Source organism: Lutra lutra, chromosome 5, assembly GCF_902655055.1.
Source record: "Lutra lutra chromosome 5, mLutLut1.2, whole genome shotgun sequence".
NCBI classification, from domain to species: Eukaryota; Metazoa; Chordata; class Mammalia; order Carnivora; family Mustelidae; genus Lutra; species Lutra lutra.
The window spans coordinates 96392000-96408793 of record NC_062282.1 but is presented as its reverse complement, the minus strand read 5'-3'; the positions used below and the strand labels follow the sequence as shown (position 1 = coordinate 96408793).

The 16794-nt window shown below is 40.9% G+C and overlaps 1 long non-coding RNA gene across 1 annotated transcript; it reads left to right on the top strand.

Moving 5' to 3' along the window:
* The first annotated feature begins 2719 nt into the window (after positions 1–2719).
* On the top strand, positions 2720–13953 carry LOC125099639 (uncharacterized). The gene is made up of 3 exons (XR_007127304.1): positions 2720–3384; positions 12710–12993; positions 13607–13953. It is a non-coding gene; the product is annotated as an uncharacterized LOC125099639 (long non-coding RNA).
* Positions 13954–16794: the final 2841 nt, after the last annotated feature.

The window sequence follows — 16794 nt, the reverse complement described above, 5'->3', positions numbered from 1 at the left end:
CTCCAAAATAGAAATCACTTGCTTCATGTTACTTTAGAAATTGTATTATGCAAGTAATAAAACTTAATACTTACTTGCATCAAATTAATTTCCCTCTTGTCTGTTCCAAATACCAGGTTTTGTCTGGCCCCAGTTGTTTTAACATAAGTTTTATTTTAGAAATTATCAGACAAGAAAATGTGCTTCTTTCTTTCTGATGTGCAGTTGGATGCCTGCTAGCACACGCACAGACTCAGGTAATCGCCACCATAATCAAGACACGGAATGACTCCAGCACCCTAGAAAGCTCCCCTTATTGTCTGTCACCCCTTCTTTCTGCCACCTCCCTTGACTAACCTTCTGTTTAGCTGACCTCACTACTGAGAATGTTCACACTCCTCATCTTTCAAGTTATCACACAAATTCCAGGGGTCTGTGAAACTCTCTGATTATGTCCACTCACCGCTCAGGGATCCAGCTATTCTCCCATTTATTTACTCATTCATGCATGTATTCAACAAACATTTATAGAAGCAATTACTGTGTGATAGACACAACATTAGGCGTAGGGAACACAAAGACAGGTCAAAGAAGCTTCCTTTCCTGAAGAGGTAGAGAGAGGTAATCAGTGATTTTTGATCGATGTGCTACATACAGCAGGAATGGTTCGTGCACGGGGTACAGCGAGAAAAGGGATCCAGGTGACAAGGTTTAAACTGTGTCTTCAGAGCAAGTTAGTGTTCTATGAGCAAGGGACTTCATGTGAGTAACAGGGGCAATTCAGTTTGTGGGGCCTGATAATGCCATTTGGGGTCCTTGATTAAAAAAGAATGCAACTTCAGGGTGCCTGGGTGGCTCAGTTGATTAAGCGACTGCCTTTAACTCAGGTAATGGTCCTGGAGTCCTGGGATCAGGACTGCATCAGGCTCCCTGGTCTGCAGGGAGTTTCTTCTCCCTCTGACCCTCCCCCCGCCCCATACTAGCTCTCTCTGTCTCTATCTCATTCTCTCTCAAATAAATAAATAAAATCTTAAAAAAAAAAAGAATGCAACTTCACAAATACACATTAGATAAAATTTTAAAAGTTCGAAAGCTGATAAATACCACAAACACAGCAAATTCTAGAAGAGCAGCACACTGTTCTTTTGCGAACAGCAAAATTATTAGTGAATCAACTGCCTGAACCACTTTGATGACACTTTGATACTATGATACTTTCCCCCATATATTTTGGCCCCTTTGCCTGATTTTCTATTGTCCACAGAGAGCCTGGGAAGACAATTCAGTCTTTCCTGTGGCATGGGTGAGAGACATCTGTTTTTTGTTACTAATGGTTTTAGAAATTTCTTTTCATTTTGTAACTTTGTTATCAGTCATGCCTCATCTCTAACTTCCTCTAACTTCCTCTCCAGCTCTGGCTCAAGCAGAGGAAAGCATAAGAGGCCCCCTCATTCCCTGATACTGACCCTGGGTTTGGGTCAATATGCAAGGAAGAGCCTGAGTCATACTGTCCCCAAGCCGTCCACTTCAGCTCTTCTACTGGGGGGTCCAAGACAGAGCCCAGATGCTTGATTATGTTGCCACAGAGAAGCTGTCATTGAGTTCTGGGCAGAGAGAGAAGGAGGGTCCACAGCACAATGGCTCTGCCTATAGTCCCAGAACTACCACCCCAGGGGGCAAGAGTACTCTTTGGTTCAGGTCCTAGCTAGGCTGCTCCTTCCTCCCTGAATCCTGAAGATCATTCCAGGCTTTGGAAGGTACATGTGCAAATGAGTCGCTGGAGCATAAACCTCTTGTCATCATTGCAAATCTGCCTTTGTGCAAAGCAAGGGTTTTAAAATAGCAGGGCATATTCAGGGAACTGAAAATTGTCTAGTACTGCTTGGAGGAGAGCTGAGAAGTATGAACTTGATTCTTGAGGCAAAGGGAAGCAGAAAGGGTTTCAAAGCATGTAAAAGCCACAGATGTGTGGCTTTAAAGATGATCAGAGGATAAGTTAGGGGAAAGTCTGGAGAAGGTGAGTTTAACAGGCCGGAAAGGAATGACAAGACCCAACAGAAGCAGGAGTGGGGTTGGAAATGTAGTAACAATAACAGTATTATGAACATCAATGCAAGGTGACATATTACACCATGCCATGTCCTTTTAGGTGTCTTAACTTACTTGGTCCTCTCGGATCCTCAGAAAACAGATGAGGAAACTGAGACCCAGATTAAGTGACTTGTATGAAGTCCCTAAGGGATGGGGATTAGGACCCAAAGTGACTGTGTCCAGAGCCATGGAAAATGATGACCGATTAGATCTGGGGGAAGGAGAAGATAAAAAGGAATACTGGAAAAGAAAGAAGTTAAGGTGGGCAAGAGGCTATAAACTGAATTGGGAACTGGCCCCCCCGCCTTCTTTTGATTCTCACAGCGAATAATTTATATCATTCTCTACATGTTTCACAGTCCTCTCCTCTGGCATGAGAGAAATCTATTTTGATTTCTGTTTAAATATATTGCCTTTCCAACCAAATCAAAAACTACCCGAGTACAGCATTATTTATGCTATGTATCACATACTCAAGCAACAATTATTAGATGTCTACTGTGAACCAGACCCTGGGCCAGGCACCAGGAATATAAAGATGAATGTGACAAAACGCCTTTCCTCTGTGGCCCAGGGGGAGTGACAGATAAAGATTTTGATGTGATGTCACAGAGCAACCTAGAGTTCTAAACTAATGTGATCTGAGAGCACATGGCAGTGAGTTCATCTATATCCACCTGGGGAGGTCATGAAAGGACTCAAGAGCAGTGATTTGTAAACCAGGGATCAGTGTACCCACAGGAGTCCATTCAATGGCTATGTTGTGGATGGACCTTCCAGCCTGATGCAGAGGCCAGAGATGTTAGTTGTTCTTGCCACAAGACAAGACGTGCAGGAGGAACCTGGAGGTATATGGTTGGATAATGATAGCAGATTACTCTGAAAAGTACCATTCGTGGCCAGTTTGTACTTACTTGGCTGTCTGGCTAACTGAGGCCTGGGATGATTCAACCAGGGTGTTGAGAGCAGGAGATGTGGCTGCCTGGGATAGCTTGTAAACCCTTACATGCTCGGCCTTTTCAATGGGACTTTTGCTGTTCTTCCCGTCAAGGGGTGGGTATGTTTCTCCATTATCTGAATCTGGGCGTGGCCATATAACTAGCTCTGGCAAGTGGGTCATTAGCAAATGTGATGCAAGCAAAAGCTTGAAAATTGCTTGCATGTTGCAGTTTATATCTGTTGCTGTTCTCTGGGAACTCTTCCATCACTGTGTGAACAAGCCCAGGCTAGCCTTCTGGAGGATGAGAGACCTAATGGATGGAGGCTCTATCCCAGACATTCCTAAATCAATCGGCCTCAGCGAAGCTGACCTAGGTAAGAAGTGCCCATAAAACTCACAGGATACTGAGAAGTTATCAATGTTTATTGCTTTAAATCACTAAGTTGTAGAGTGGTTTGTTACACAGCAAAAGCTAACGGATACACTGCCCTACTTACTCTCTTCCTCACAATCCTAATCAGGATAATAGACATCAGATAGGAATCATTCACTTGGATTCTGTCCTTAGACTTTGGGGAGGTAAGCCACTGAATCCTTATGACTAAAAGAAAACAAATCTTCTAAATCTGGATGCCACACTGCTTATACTTTGGTTCTAGAATTCCAATGCTCTTATAAGTTGTGAGTGAGTACAAGTATTCTGCTGGACTATTTACCAGCTCTCTTGCCTCCCTAACCACACTTTTTCTGGTGATGCTGAGTTTGATGAAGTTTCAGACATGAAACAGCAAAGGACCTCACCTCATGTTCTAACTATGAGGAGGATGGAGTCTTGCTCCCCTCTCCAATCTTTATTGAAAAATTGTGAAGTAATATTAAGGGGCTGATTTTTCCACCTTAAGGGGAAAAATTCTGGGTTGTTATCAGTCATAAGCGTATATTGCACTTATGCTATTCTACAAAATTTATTTTTCTACAAAAATAAACTAACATTCTCTTACTTATGATTCCATCTGAGTAAAGCTTAGAAATTCCTGCTTTGTTTTCAACATAGGTAAGTTCATTTGTTACTTTCATTAATTAATTTGTAATATTTTGGGAAAGAATTAAAAGGGGTTTCACAACAAATAATTCCCCTGGAGGGAAAAGTTAGGAACTCAGCTATGGGATGAAAAGAATGTGAAACTTATCATTGTCCACTCCACATCCCACCTTCTGAGAAATGAGAAGAGATAAAAATGAAAGATGGTAGTTTATGACAGTTGAAACTTCTTTTTTTGTTTTAAGCTTTTATTTATCTATTTGTCAGAGAAAGAGAGAGAGAGCACAAGCATGGGGAGCAGCAGACAGAGAGAGAAGCAGGCTCTCTCTGAGCAAAGAGCCTGTTGTAATGCTAGATCCCAGGACCCTGGGATCATGACCTGAGCTGAAGGCAGATGCTTCACCACCCAGGCATCCCAACAGTTGAAACTTTTTTTTATAATAAAATGGACTTGAGGCAAAAATAAAGATATTTCTTAAATTTGCCTAAATACAGAGGGTAAAGACAGTGAGGGCTAAGAGAGGGACATAATCTGCATACCTAGCTCAGGGTATGGGACTTCTGCGTGGACCAGTGTGAATCCAATTTGCATGAGAGCAAGGAATACCTAGATTAAGGCTCTCAGGAAGAGAGAGAGGAAGGACTGGTGTTTTAGGATTCACCCTCACTCTAGCATTCTTTTCCCCAGCTTCACACAGGGAAGGCCATTCATAACTTCAAACTTCAAATGTCACCTCTTTTAGAAGACTTCCTGACCAAAAGAGAATTCATAATTAATTTGTGCTTCTATTTTTGTGCTGATCAGCCTACTTTATAATGTACATTCTCACCTATATACTTATTTGACTAAACAGGATGTTCCAGATTGCAAGGGATGGTTGGGGTGGGGGGTGAACAGAGAGTGCATCTAGCAAAGCAACTGTCATACAAGAAATACAAAATGAGTATTTTTTCAATTAATGAAATGAGACATCAATTAATGAAGAGCGGTGTTTTTAAATAAGTGGGTAGAAAAGATACAGATGTAGTGAAAAGAAGGGCCATCTGTACCCCAATGTTCATAGCAGCAATGGCCACGGTCACCAAACTGTGGAAAGAACCAAGACACCCTTCAACGGACGAATGGATAAGGAAGATGTGGTCCATATACACTATGGAGTATTATGCCTCCATCAGAAAGGATGAATACCCAACTTTTGTATCAACATGGACGGGACTGGAAGAGATTAGGCTGAGTGAAATAAGTGAAGCAGAGAGAGTCAATTATCATATGGTTTCACTTATTTGTGGAGCATAAGAAATAACACGGAGGACATGGGGAGGAGAGGAGAAGGGAATTGATGGAAATTGGAGGGGGAGATGAACCATGAGAGACTATGGACTCTGAATAACAATCTGAGAGTTTTGAAGGGGTCGGGGGTGGGAGGTTGGGGGAGCCTGGTGGTGGGTATTACAGAGGGCACGTATTGCGTGGAGCACTGGGTGTGGTGCATAAACAATGAATTCTGTTACAATGAAAAGAAATTAAATTTTTTAAAAAACGTGGGTAGAGCCACTCAAATATTCTTTGGAACAGATACTAGGAACTTGTTCCAAGTTTCTCAGTAGATGGAATAAACAGAAGTTACCCAATAATATAAGACCTTGCTTTTCAAAGTATGGTCCATGAACCAGTGTCATCAGCATGATCTAGGAGTTTGTTGCAAATGCATAATCACAGTTTCCACTCCAGATATGTTAAACCAGAATCTTGATTTAAACAAGATCCTCAAGAGATTCACATGAACATTAACGGGTAAGAATGATAATCTAAGATAGTGGCTTTCATAGTTGGCACTAGATTGGAATCACCTGGAAAGTTTTCTTTCTTTTTTAAAAATTTACCTCCAGTATAGCTTCCAGTGTACAACAGAATGACTCAAAAATTGTATACACTACTTAGTGTTCATCATGATAAGTGTACTATTTATTTATTTATTTGAGAGAGAAAGCACAAGCAGGAGGGACAGAGGGAGAAGGAGAGAGAATCTGAAGCAGACTCCATGCTGAGCATGGATTCCAATGTAGGTCTTGATCTCATGACCCTGAGGTCCTGACCTGAGCCAAAACCAAGGGTCAGACGTTTAATCAACTGAGCCACCCAGGTGCCCCATAATAACTGTTCTCTTAATCCCCTTCGCCTATTTCACGCATTCTCCCACCAATTTGTTCTCTATAGTTAGGAGCCTGTCTTTTGATTTATTGTTAAGTTGTTTTGTTTCTTACAAAGAATTCCACATATGAGAGAATTCATACAGTATTTGCTTTCTCTGACTGATTTATTTCATTTAGCATTATACTCTCTAGATTCATCTATGTTGCTATGTAGCTGAACATGGCAAGACGTCATTCGTATTGATGACTGAGTAATATTCTGTTGTATATAGCCCATATCTTCTATATCCATTCATCCATCAGTGGACACTTGGGCTACTTCCATTATTTGGCTATTGTAAATAATATTTCAATAAATAAACCCAGGGGTGCATCTGTCTTTTTGAATTAGTATTTTTTTACTCTTTGGGTAAATATCCAGGAGAGGAATTAGAGGATCCTGCTCACCTAGAAGGTTTTATACACTACTATTTTCTAGGTCCCATCTCTAGAGATTCTAATTTGAATAATCCAGACTTCTCTCTGATCAAGATGAGGTAATAGAGACCTAATTTAATTTATCCTCCTGCCTTAAATAGCAGAACAAAAACAGCATATGTGAAATGATGACTTTCAGACTATATTAGATATGTCGACTGAATAGATACCCCCAAATCTGCCAGCTTAATAAAACCACACATTTATTACCCCACAGTTTTAGTGTTTCAGGAATCCAGTGTTTCAGGAATCCAGGCATGGCTTAACTATTACCAAATTACCACAAATTACTATTATCAAGAATGAGTCTGTAGCTCAGTGTCTTTCCTGAGGCTGCATCTGAGGAGTCAGACAGTGCTGTGGTCTCATCTGAATGCTGGACTGAGGAAGGATCTACTGCTAAGCTCGCCCGAGTTGTTGTTGGCAGGATTCAGTTCCTTGTGGACAGCTGGACTTAGGGCCTTCATTACTCTCTGGCTGTTGGCCAGAGGCTACCCTCAGTTCTTTGCCATTGAAACCACTCCAACATGACAGCTTGCTTCATCAAAGCAAGCAAGAGAGAGTCTGCAAGCTAGAAGGAAGTCACAGTTTTCTGTAACTTTCTGTAGTCATAGGAATGGCATCCTATTATACTTGCCATATCCTTTGATGGGTCACTAGATCTCACCCACACTCAAGAAAAGGGGGATACATGAAATATGAATACCAGAAGGCAGAGATCACTGAAGGCCAGCCCAGACACTGCCTACCATACAGGCATTCAATAACAGTTATCAAGGGACTGTAATTTCTAACAGAAAGGAAATAAACAGGGTCAGATGAACAACTGTTTAGCTTACTACCAGGAAACAGGTCCAAGCTACGAAGCTTGAAAGGGGAAATCAAACAGAGTCCAGTGCACTCTGCAAGGTGAAAATACAGAGAGAATAGTTCAGGATGTTAAGGCAGTAAGAATGTATGAGACAGAGTACTGAATGTACAAAGAAAAAGCTCAGAAAATTTACTGAGGGGTCCTCTGGAGTCTTTGCCTGAATACTAATTTCTGCATGTCTGAGCAGAAACTACATGAATCCAGGAAAATTACCATCAGAAATATACTAAAAGCTTCTCTGGACTTGCTCTAATTAAATTTAAAAGCAAAGGAAATCTCTAACGTTCTAAATTAGTTCCAGGTAGATTACTCAGGTGCCAGAACAAAATCTAACTCTATTTGAAGGAATACGACAAAATCCAGCAATCAATAATGTAAAATTCACAACACCTAGCATCCAATAACAAATGAGCAAGCATGCAAAGAAGTAAGAAAATAAGACCTAAAACCAGGACAGAATTGAATTAATAGAAACAGACCCAGAAATGACAGAGAGTGGAAGTAGCAAACAAGTATCTAAAAAAAAAAAAATACTGGAACACCTATTATAAATATTCTCCACGCATTTAAGAAGGTAAAGGAAAACATGACCATGATGTGGGAAAAAATGGAAGATAGAGAAAGACCCAAAGACTCAAGGAAAGAAAATATGAAATGAAAAACAGATTGTGTAGATTAAGACTAGACACTGAAGAGGAAAGTTCAATGATTATCAAGGCACAATAATAAAATATCCAAAATGAAACAAACAACTGGAAAAACATGAAAAGAGCAGCCGTGACCTGAGACACAGTGTCAAGTGGGCTAATTTCTATGCAATTGCAATTTCAGAAAAAAGGAAGGCGGGAACAATTTTTAAAGAAATAATGGTCAAAATTTTCCAAATTTGATGAATTCTATAAACTCACAGATTCAGGAACTCAAATGAATTAGGGCAGAATAAGCATGAAAAAAGAGGTACATTGTAATCTATTAAAGCCAGTGATAAAGAAAAAAAATTTTTTTAAGACTTTATTTATTTATTTGACAGAGAGAGAGATCACAAGTAGGCAGAGAGGCAGAGAGAGAGAGAGAGAAGCAGGCTCCCCGCTGAGCAAAGAGCCCGATGTGGGGCTCGATCCCAGGACACCGAGATTATGACCTGAGCTAAAGGCAGCAGCATAAGCCACTGAGCCACCCAGGCGCCCAAGAAAAAAATTTTTAAAGCAAGGGAAAAAGATACTGTATGTAAAAAGGAATAACGATAGGAATTTTAGCAAGCTTCTCCACAGAATCTATGCAAATCAGAAGACAATGGAAAGTCATCTTTAAAGTATGAAAGGAAAAAAGCTGCGAGCTAAAATTTTTTAACCATAAAAAACTTCCAAACTTGAGGGCAAACTAAAGATATTTCAGACAAACAATGCTCCCTGCCAGCCAACATGAATTATAAGCAATGCAACAGGAAGTTCTTCAGGCAGAAGGAAAATGATAGCAGATGGAAATGCATAAAGGAATAAAGAGAGCCAGAAATGGTAAATATGTCGATAAAAAAACATTTTTCTCTTTCAAAAAAAAATTTTTAAAGTAAATGTTTAACATAAAAATATCAATATATTCTGAAAATGTAAATTATACATACAAGGAAGTAAAATTTATAATAATATCACAAAAGACAAGAAACTGGGAATTAGGCTACCCATTGTAAAGATTTTATACCATACGCTGATCTAAGTGTAACCTGTGAGGAGAGATCTCTTCCTCATTCTGTTGTCTCACAGTAGGAGAATGATATAAGAATGTGACTGCAGTCAATGGATTTGAGCCACACAAAACCCAGAGGAGAAGGGAAGTTGGTGGGGCCCCAGACCTCAGAAATGAGGGAGTGGTGACAATTAGGGTGAAAGACACTACTATTGCTGTCTGTATCTTGCTTTTTCCCTAGGAGAGCCTAGAGCAATAGATTTCTCACAATTTAAAAAAATATCATTATTTTTGTCACATACCCATGAGAACTGCCTTAACTTTTGTTTATGAAAAACACCTGAAAAAAAAAAAAATCAAAGGAACCCAGGAATGAAAATGAAGGACAGACAAATCTGCATTCATTAATTGAACCCAATATTAATTTTACTTAATGGTAAACCAAGCCAATTTGTATAAATCTAAAAGCTTCTTTGAATTCAAATATTAAAAAAAAAACTATTAAAAAGAGAACCCTGCAACGTCACCACATTTTTCAAACCAGATGACATGTGGCTGTCCTGCTTTACCACTGCGTGGGATGGAGACTGAGCACAGCAAAGCTGATGGTCCAGCAACCACAGGATTAGGAATCTTCACTCTTGAGGGCCCACATGAGGAGGGCACATCTGTCAGGAGCCAGGGATTCACAGTCTGGGTCTGCACTTAAAAAAAAAGCCTGGGACAAAGGGTCTAGAGGACAGTTACGAGCAAATTAAGGAGACTGAAATTAGGATCTATGAAGGATGCTTTATAACGGGTTGGAGATAATTCTGCATGAAAAAGAAAAAGAGTGACTAGCTGTCTTCAAATAAATTAAGAGTAATTACCAATAGATAATTAACAGTACAGCTCATTCCCATTATATGAGATAGAAACAAGCCGGAATGAGTTTAAATTGCAACAGTGAAGTTTGAGCATGGAGGGAAGAACTTATTGACCAGAAGGGAGAGTAAGCACGCAGGAAAATCTAAAATACTTTTCTTAAAAATATTAAGTTCTTAATAATTAAGAATTAACTATTAATTATTAATTAATAATATATTACGTTCTTAAAATATTCTTAAAATATTTTAAGTGAAGCTCTGTCTTCCTAACACATTTGGTGATAGATAGTGAAAATTTCATCCAGCTGATCCTTTAAAGTCATGTGCATGAAACAGCTGTAAGGTAGTGATTCGTTAATGAATTAATTGAACTCAGTAAACGTTTTGCAGCTTTGGGGAAATTTCACCCAAATAAAGAAAAGCGTAAAAGTCCTATTGTCTGATCTTGTTCTGAAATAATTTATATTATAAAATTAGAGTAACAATGTCCATCCGACGGTGGACTCATTCTTATGGGCTCAGACAGCAGACAGAACTCCGCCTTATTTCACAGGTCCTTATGGTGAGACTACAGAGATTTACCCAAATTACTCAAAGCCTTGACTCCTCTGTGAATCACTGCTTTCTACCACTTACAAAGCAAGTTGCCTGAGCCTAAACTAAGGTTTAGGACAGGTGAAAATGAAGATGAAGTTGGAGGATTGTGATACATGCATGAACTGTTTTTCCAGAAAGCTAGTCACCAAATGATTAAGGCAGTGGTTCTTCAGGTGTGTTTTCCAGACCAGGATGAGCCTCCCCTGGGAACCTGCTGGAAATGCAAATTCTTGGGTCCCACCCAAGGCCTACTAAATAAGAAATTCTGCAGGTGGAGCCCAGCATCTTGGGTTTTAATAACCCCTCCTAGTGATTCTGATACACACTAAGATTTGATAACCTTTGGCTTAAAGGAATGATTTGTAATTATTCCCAGCTGAGCCCAATCTAAATTTCAACATCTGGCAACTGGTGTTAACTTGTAAAACTTATGGGTCTCTAGCTTCATGAACTGAAATGTACAGGAGTTTCAAGTTTCCTACATGAAGGAGAGACAGATGGTAGACGTCTTGCCTGGATTGTAGGCAGGGTACTTATTCCATATCTACTAACTGGGGAGGAAAAAAAAAGCAAAGCTTTGCATATAATAGAATGCACAAGTATTTGTTGATTATTTAATTCAGTCTAGTCCTTCTGCCTAATCAACTGGTTTGGATCCCCAAAGGGGTGGGAAGGGCTAGGAGCTGAACGATCTATGTTCATCAAAACAAAACAAAACAAAACAAAATGAAAGCTGTCTTGGAACTTGGAGCATCAGCCACTGCCTCAAGACCCAGGTAGAAAAGTAGAGGTCAGCCCTGTTCCACACTGGAGCCTAGACATTTCTAAGGACACGAAGCAGCTCCCAAGGGACCTTGCTTTGCCTAGTTCAAAAGTGTTCTCCAAGAAGGCAGCAGCAGTAGAAATCATGGTAGGGACACAGACCTAGCAAGGGGCAGACAGAGCTGCCGTCATTCGAATATCAATATGACTGTATCTCTTTATCCACAGACCGAGAAGGTCCCGATTGGGAATGAGGGCCCAAATATAATATCTAAAGCAAAATTAAACTCAGCCAGGAAAAATGAAAAAAAACTTGTGACCCAGGTTCCCTTCAGGGTGTTAGCAATTTAAAGCCTTGGCAAGATTGGTCTAGGTGCTTTCAGATTCAAAGCTGTGCAGTGATTGTCAGGCTCAATAGCTAGCTATCTGTTGATGTCAATGGTCTGGGAATTATACACCACTGGAAAAATCAATTCCTATAAAGCTTTTTAAATGGGGAAAACCACAGGAGCTTCTGTGTGAACAGAAGAACAGAGAACACTGAAACTGAGAGACCTCAGGTCTATCTTAAACTGGTGGTTAGCATGTATGTATTGCTTCTAAACTGTGGCGGCCACTAATTCATACTAAAAATATTTGTTGGGTACCTACCATGCATCAGGAATGGTGCTAGCCACTGGGAATCATTGGGATCAGACAGACTACAGTCAGGTACTCTAGAACTGCTCTGTTCAATATGGCAGTCCCTAGCCACATGTGGTTATTGAAATTCAATTCCTTAGTCCCATGCACCACATTCCAAGTATTCAGTGTGGCTAGCGACTACAGTTTTGGTCAGCACAGATACAAGATACAAAGTAACAGAGAGGGAGCTTCCCACTCTGTCCCTCAGTGCTGGGGTTTTCCTTTCCCACTTCCAACTCCCCCAGGGTATCAAAGCCCTCTTTGAGGGTTGGTGCTGTTACGCACATCCTGCACCACAGTATTGGCAGAAGGTATCTGTGTGGATCATTTTAACCTGGTCTCAGAAGAATCTTGAGGCAGATGCAGGCCTTCTTTTGCCAAGTAGACCACGAGCAATATGGCACACTCTATCCAATTCCACTGTTATGGTATAAATTCTGGCTATTTATAAAGCTTGCCCCTTTTGATTCTCAAAAAAAAAAATCTATTGCAGAAATTAAAAAGAAACCTGGAACATTAACAGTCTCTCGCTTTTTCTCTTGCTCCTATTTTTCTCCCTACAGCAATGAGGAAGGAAAATCACTTACAAGGACAAGAGGAAAACAAAAGCACAAAGATTAATATTTCAAGATATTATCTTGCCACATCAAAACAGTAGAAAACATGACTCTTGCCTCCAAGCTGCCTATATAACTGGGAAAACATGAAAAATGGGGAAATTCATGAAAAGTTAATAACCATAAAGAGGAGAGTAACAATATTAAACAGAAATGACAGAGGTGTCCCTCAATCTACATGATGAACACTCGAGGACTTATAGACCCTAAGTATGACTTTTTGCAGAAGGGTGAGTTCTGAGCTGCACAGATTTAGATGGGTAGAAGGGAGAAGAGGTGGAATTTCAGGTGGAGAAATGTAATAAGCAGAAGTGTGAATGTGGAGTTCAAGTGTTTTGGGCAAAAGGAATCTAAGAGTTTGACTGTCATGCCGCATGTGGGGGGCGGAATATAAGCCTGCAAGGGTAGGCTGAGAGACTATTGCAGGAAACCCTGAATTCAGGGCTGAAGGGTTTGGTCACATCTCACAGAGGGATGGGGATGTCCTTGAACGGTGTGCATAGGGAAGGGATAGAGCTAGAGCAGCATAATGACAATGAATGAAACCTTGAACCCTAGCAGCAACATTTGTCTATCTGGAAATACTGAAGCTGAGGCAGGCAGGAGACAGGAGGGTGGGGAGGAGGCTACTATAGGGGTGTGGGCATGAAGGGACCCAGGCCTAGAAGAGGGTGGGTGACAGAGGAATGAGAAAGAATCAATGAGCATGAGTAGCATGCTGAAGTGAAAATCAACAAGGCTTTGATTCTTTGGAGCTGAGGGAGAAAGAAAAGTCAAATATACTACTAACTTGGGCAAATTACTTAGCATCTATAAAATAGTGATAATAGCTGTGTTTTACAGGTTTGCCCTGTGAATTAATAAAAAGACCTCTGTCAAATACAAGAAGTCACTGGCATACAGATGCAGTTTAAATCCGTTATTTGAAACTGAGATGGCCCAGAGCTGCCCTCCTCATTCCAGCAGCCAGGGCCTCAGGGAAGGAGATCCAGCTGGAAGGGCAAGACTGACATATCCTCTTTTCTTTAAGGTCGGGGGGACATTATACTCTGGGTGAGGACCACTGGACTATAACAGAACTTTCCAGAATATACTGGGGCCCTCTGCTCTATTTTCAACACATGCCACATTTCAGGTATCTAGAAGCTATCTGAGGTCCCTCCCACAACAAATAAAGGATCACAGCTCAAAACCCTGATGTGCTTATGTCTTTTTTTTTTTTTTAACATTTATTTATTTGAGAAAGGGGGAGAGAGCAAGAAGGGGTACAAAGGGAGAGAATATCAAGCAGTCTTCCCACTGAGTGTAGAGCCTGATGTGGGGCTCCATCTCACAACTCTTAGATCATGACCTGAGCAGAGACCAAGAGTTGGACGCTCAACTGACAGAGCCACCCAGGCATTCCTGCTTGTGTCTTTAACTGTCTCAAACATCTAGTCTCATTGTTAAGGCACCTTGCCAGCTACTTTCCCTGTCTCTAATCATTTCTAGTAAAATACTGTTTACGTCTCTACCTGGTCCACAAAACCTTGTTTAACATGCAATATTGTTGCATATGCCTTAGATTTACAACAGAAGTAGTAAAAGTTGCTGCTACCATGCTTGTTATCATTTTTTAAGTAAGAGAAAAAGGAAGAAAAGAGAAAGGAAGAAACGAGAAAAGGAAAAATGAGTAGGAAATTATTCTATTTATGTTGAGTGCTAGTGCTTGAGGAAAGGCTGGGTAAATTAGTGGTGCATAAAGGGGCAGATGGAGATTTTCATAAAAATTGTGAAGAAAATCTCCTGAGCACTTTCAAATACTCTAGAAATTGTAGGTCTTGAGTCTTTATTATGTTGAATTTTTTTTTAAAGATTTATTTATTTATTTGACAGAGAAAGAGATCACAAGTAGGCAGAGAGGCAGGCAGAGAGAGAGCAGGAAGCAGGCTCCCTGCTGAGCAGAGAGCCCGATGTGGGGCTTGATCCCAGGACCCTGAGATCATGACCTGAGCCGAAGGCAGAGGCTTTAACCCACTGAGCTATCCAGGCGCCCTATTATGTTGAATTTAACTTCAAATATCTGCCCATCATTTTTACTTGAAACAGGTATATATAAGTAGGCTATGAGGATATAGATATCGATATCTGTGTGTGTATGTGTGTGTGTACATGGAAGCATACGTCTACACACACATGTAGGAATGTATATACTTGTAAAGGGACACAAGAAGGGAAAGAGAATAATATGGCTGAAGGGGGTAACTTTAAATCAAGAAAAGGGGCAGGAGTTAGGAAGAACATATGTGTATGGAAGAAGAAACAAATTAGTTTATGACGAGCAAAAAGAGAAAGGAAAAAGAAGAGAGAGACGTAAGCCTGCCACCAGGAGGTATTGGGCATTAGTGTAGTAAATGAGACCCACACACAGGGGCAGTGCAGCTGTGCAGAGCCAAGAGGAAAAACACCATTGAACTAAGTATATGCATGGTCCAAGTCTAAACTCGTAACTTGGGAGAGTATCTCTGTTCTGGAACCTAAAGAAGAGTCAACACACATTATAAGCTGGTTTATAAACAATGAGTAACTTCCTTCCAAGGGATCCAGTGTCTCTTCCTGCCCTGGCTGGATAGAAAGTATCACTGAGGCCCCACCTAGAGGATGATGCCCTGATTTACTTATTTCCTTGGCTCCATTAAAATATTCCTATCTGCTGTCCCCTAAGTTCAGAACAGTGTTCTAAGTGATGGTTTGTTAAACTTACCCATACAAATGTGAATGGGAATATGAATGAGTCAATTTACAGTAGCACTTATGATTCTAGATGATTTTCTAGAAATAATCATTTAGGCTCCAAAGATGTCTTGGCCAAGTTGACAGACTAATTGCGAACACAGGGTTGGAAGGGATGTTCTTTTGGTGTGACTTCTTAGGTCACATGGTATGAAACTCACATTCAGGGCAAAAAGGGGAGGTAGAGAAGTAGCTTCCTTTTACCTTCCATAGGCCACTGCCAAGGGACAGGGTCAGAAAACTGAGAGATATCTGCAAAAGTGGGGATACTTTGGCTTTTCTCCATTTAATTCTCAGAGAATCATGGCAGGGCTCCTGGTAAGCTCTTGGACAGGGGTGACAAACTGTCACAGTTTGTCCAGGACAGAAAGTCTCCAGAGATGTGGAACTTTCAGGATGAGGACCAGGAGACTCCTAGGCAAACTGAGATGATGGGTCACCCTCATAATTCTTCTCACAAGTCGGGTCTTGAATTGAACAATGAATACCATGAAATGATACCGATCTGCCATCTGCATCCTGCTAGTTCCTAAGTAAAGAATTACTAGATCTCAATAGATCCTATCAAGTCTTCACTATTTCCCATTATTCTCTCCGCCCCCCACTAGACATTTCTGTAGTAAAAGCAAGGGCAAATTCTCTTGTTTGGTAGCATCAGCCCAAGTTAAACAGATCAGTCAAAAATTCTAAAAGGCGAAGAAGGAAGCTGGATGGCAGAGGAGGAGCAGACTGAAACAGCATTAGGTCCTAGAAGTTCAGCTAAATAGTTACAAATTATTCTGAACACCTACAAACTCAACAGGAGATAGAAGAGAAGAAGAGCAGCAATTCTAGGAACAGAAAATCGACCACTTTCTGGAAGGTAGGACGTGCAGAGAAGTGAATCCAAAGCAACGGGAAGATAGACTGCGGGAGGAGGAGCCAGCTCCTGGCAAGCAGTGGAGCAGCGGAGCACAAAATCAGAACTTTTAGAAGTTTGCTCCACTGAGGGACCCCACTGTAGAGGCTAGGTGGGGGGTGGAGCCATTGTGGGGACAGTGTGGTCTCAGGTCCCAAGGGGTCACAGAAGGATCGGTGGTGTCTGAGTGTAGCAGAGCTTACAGGTATGAGTAGGGAAGCCGGCTGCAGAGATGGAGCCGAGGAATGAGCTCTCAGCTCAGGGTTATCTTAAACTGTGATCCGTGGCACAGTCATGCCACTGCTCTTTGAGCAGGGACCCCACAAGTGGCAGATCCGGGGAGACTAACCTTCCTCCTCTG